The sequence below is a fragment of the Sinocyclocheilus anshuiensis genome, unplaced genomic scaffold (genome assembly GCF_001515605.1).
Source record: "Sinocyclocheilus anshuiensis isolate Anshui unplaced genomic scaffold, SAMN03320099.WGS_v1.1 scaffold402, whole genome shotgun sequence".
Classification (NCBI taxonomy): domain Eukaryota; kingdom Metazoa; phylum Chordata; class Actinopteri; order Cypriniformes; family Cyprinidae; genus Sinocyclocheilus; species Sinocyclocheilus anshuiensis.
This window is the reverse complement of record NW_015542375.1, coordinates 753992-758459: the sequence shown is the minus strand read 5'-3', so window position 1 is coordinate 758459 and position 4468 is coordinate 753992.

Below are 4468 nucleotides of genomic sequence, written 5' to 3'. Positions count from 1 at the left end.
CCGTGTATAAAATTATTTTCTCTCAAAAGAAAGAGTGGACTCTGAATCATTGAAACCAGTTGTTTTTAAAACGAATCCCAAGCCGTTTCATGTTGATGTCAACACGAAACAGTAGCACATTGCCAGCACACTTGTTGGTCTTTTTGTGTTGGTCTGAATGAAAATGCAAATTCATTCTTTGCCACTAGGTGTCGCTTTTGGAGCAGTAAAATAGCTGTTTCCCCGGTAAGGCTGTACACAAAGCAGCACTGCTCACAAAAGCTGCTTTATCAGGCATCACAGGCTCATGATGAAATGAAAATGAGACCAATCTGACCAATCACCGCAGACTAGCGTCACGCAAAGCAGGGGTTTGGAAAAATGAATGTAAATATAAATATTCTATATAATCCCATATAGCAATATTTTCAGATTTTTTTCAAATATGTATTTTAAATTGATTAAAAATACATTTGCTAAAATGTTTCAAAATATATGAGTGAGTGAGTGAGTGAGTGTGTGTGTGTGTGTGTGTGTGTGTGTGTGTGTGTGTGAGAGTGTTTGTAAGTCATATTTTGCGCTTAAATGGACCGCGTGGCTGCGTGAGAAAGAAATAAAAGCTTGCGCAAGTTGATCTTTGATCCATCTCTCACTCTCTCACAGGGGAAGAGAGAGCAATAATTCTCTTACTTGAGCAACATCTTCATCTGTGAACACTTGCTCGGGTCTCTGGGGTGATCGTGGATGCACGGCTTGTTTACACCGGGATAAAAGCTCTCTTCTCTTTGATACGGACGCGTTTGGCTTCTCTGGGACTAAACCTCATCTCTGCATTTACCGCAGGGCGCACAAGACCACAGACTTCCCTTCAAGATGTTGATGCTGTAGGAGGAAATATCTTTCATCATATAGTTCTGATAAAAACCATGTTTAGGCTATCCTCTTTTAGATTTGTAGAGGAACATTGCAAAAACAAGACGTTTTCAAAAACACAAATTTTCGTCAATCGGAATGAATCCAATCCAGTTTCAGATCCTGAAAATGTTGTTTTTGAACCCTAAACGTTGCAATACGATCCGCTGATTTTTATGCGCTTCCGAAATCCGAACAAAACTTCAGCGCATGCGCAGTTGTCCAATCGCCGCGTTTAGAGTAAAAACCGGACAAAAATACCGCGATAACCGGAGCAACGCGAGTATAATCGTTCTTTTTGCTTTAAAAGAAATAGGCCCATCTAAAAAGAAAGCGGACATGCCAGAACAGTATTTCTGTATTAAATATTTTGTTTTCTCCAATGTCCAGTAAGACTAAATAAAATAGGCACGTTCGTACGACGCTAAGCGTAAACATATGCATAGCGGAACTGCGCATGCGCAAGGTATTTGCGAATCCGATTTCGAAAGTAGTAGGATTTAATTATTTACATGCTTATTTTTTTTCTTATCGATCATATTATTTTAGGTGTGCATATCCCCTTTAAATCCGATCGTAATTTAATTCAAATCAAGCTAAATAGTATAGCTTGCGATGTTTAAATAAGGCTTTTCAATCCAACTGAGCCATCAATCTAATTACTAACAGATTATTGGGTTGCATGTAAACGTAGCTACTGACCTGTACATTTTATCTGGTGACAAATCAGTACGGTCAACCAGATCTCAATGCTTGGTTGTCCAGTTAGTTGATCATCCATCTAAACCAGACCTGATAATTATCACCAATTACAGATTTAGACACTCAACAAACCACGCAAATCCGATTTCCATCAGAAACCTATTTTAGCATAAATTTCTAGCCAGGTTGTTTAAAAATCAAGGGGAAAATTGTTTTCTTACTTTTGGAGAAGAGCGGTTAGTTTGTGGTGGGTTTTTGTGTTCTTGCCTAAAATAGATTTTTAAAAGTTCCATACAACAAGTTTTTGTTAGAGAGTGGAAATCTGTTCTGTTAAGTGAGTGAACAGTAACAAGGACAGGTGAAGTTTGGCTAATGGTCCGACACAGAAACCAATCCAGAAATCTGAGAGGCCAGTGACAGAGGGAAAGTTCTCAGGACGGCTCTCAGTTACAAACACACACTCCTGTGTCTGAGGACAGTAACAGAATGAACTTTCACGTAGAGTGAATGGTCAGATTTTTGTCCTGTGTGTCGTATCAAATCACCTCCATTGATGTTGCTTTCACAGCAACAAAAAAAACAGTTTTAGACCATTAAAACTGAACAAACAGCATCAAGCATGAATCTCAACGTGTCAAAAACATACCCAGGACACCCCAAAATCAAAAGAAGAGAAATACCAAATATTCTGATAAAAGACAATGAAGGGGATGTTTTTAGGCATTAAGGTATTTTTTATTTTTTTTTGGCATTGGCATTCTCACTATTGCATTATTGCATTATATATAAATAATAAAAATTAATTAATTAAATAATAAATAAATGAATAATTAAAAAAAAAAGCAATGCAATAGAAAGCAATGCAATGAAAACAATTATATAGTTCAAATTTTTAAATATTTTAAGGTGCATTACGGTAGAACTTATGGTTAAATTGTCACAAATAAAAATCTAAAAATAAATTATGAATAGAATAAAAATTTTAGTCTAATGTGTTTCATTTTCTTTATGCAAAATATAATGCTGTTTTATATCCTTTTGATTTTGGGATGAAATATATATATTTGATAAAAGACAATGAAGGTGATGTTTTTAGGCATTAAGGCTTTTTTTGGCATTGGCATTCTCACTATTGCATTATATATAAATAATAAACACTTAATTAAATAATAAAGAAATTACTCCAAAAGCAATGCAATAGAAACAATTATATAGTTCACATTTTTAAATATTTTAAGGTGCATTACGGTAGAACTTATGGTTAAATTGTCACAAATAAAAATCTAAAAATAAATTATATTAATGACTAAAAAATAAATTATGAATATTATAAAAATGTTAGTCTAATGCGTTTCATTTTGTTTATGCAAAATATAATGCTGTTTTGATTTTGGGATGAAATATATCACAGAAACTGTGATTTTCACTCAAAAAACATGCGCCTAGTTTTCTAAATATTGAAATCAGCTTCTGATGGGTCACAGGAGGGTTTTACTGTATGAAGAACAAACATACTGCAGAGAAAATCCGCAGCAACAGTTTGACTCAGTGGAGCAGAAGAGACGCTCAGCTGTTTAATGATTACACGCTTTTATTCTCTTTGATGCTTTCTGCACGTTCTCTCTCAACCCTGTCTCTCTGCACAGTTACAGTTCTCTGTGCTGCAGACTGCAGAAGTGTGCTGTGTTACAGCGCCACCTGTAGGTCACCACAGCCTCCTCATCGTCCTGCATGGATTGAGGGAAAGAAAGCATCCTAACTTAAGATCTCCAGACGTTTTTGTATCGCAAAGAAAAGTAGAGAGGTAGCCTATCATTTAAGATTGTTCATCGTATTTATGAAGTTTTGTAAAGACAATGACTTGAAGTGTATTTTCTGTAAATATGTATATATATATACGGAAAGAAAGCATCCTAACTTAAGATCTCCAGACGTTTTTGTATCACAAAGAAAATTAGAGAGGTAGCCTATCATTTAAGATTGTTCATCGTATTTATTAAGTTTTGTAAAGACAATGACTTGAAGTGTATTTTCTGTAAATATGTATGTATATATATATATATATATATATATAAACAAAGCATTATTGTGATGCAATGTGTAAAACAATGCATCATAATTCAACAACTCTACCATAGTACTATATAATTATTGGTAAATTGGTGTATACACCAGTTTAAAAGTTTTTCTTCTGCTCACCGAGGCTGCATTAATTTGATCAAAAATACAGTAAAAATTGTGAAATATTTTTACAATTTAAAATACCTGTTTTCTATGTGAATCTCTGTTAAACTGTAATTTATTTCTGTGATGCGCAGCTGTATTTTCAGCATCATTACTCCAGTCTTCAGTGTCACATGATCTTCAGAAATCATTCTAATATGCGATTTGCTGCTCAAGAAACATTTCTGATTATTATCAATGTTGAACACAGTCGTGCTGCCCAATATTTTTGTGGAAACTGATATTTTTTATTTTTCAGGATTCACAGATTAATAGAAAGCTCAAAACAACAGCATTTATTTGCAATATAAATATTTTGTAACATTATAAATGTCTTTACTGGCACTTTTGATAAATTTAATGCATCCTTGATGAATAAGTGTTAATTTCTTTGTGTTAAAGATGATAAAATCCAACAGATTAACATCAGACAGATGAGACGTTTGCTTATGTAATGTAGATAACACACGTTTATCAAATCACTGACCATATTTCACACTACACAAAAAAACAAAGTATAAACTGCACACTTTGTGCATCAATCACAACACAGTCTAATCTGAAAGTAAAAACTATTGTCATATTTCCTCTTTTTCAATGCTCAACACACACGCTCAACACACACACACACACACACACACACACACACACA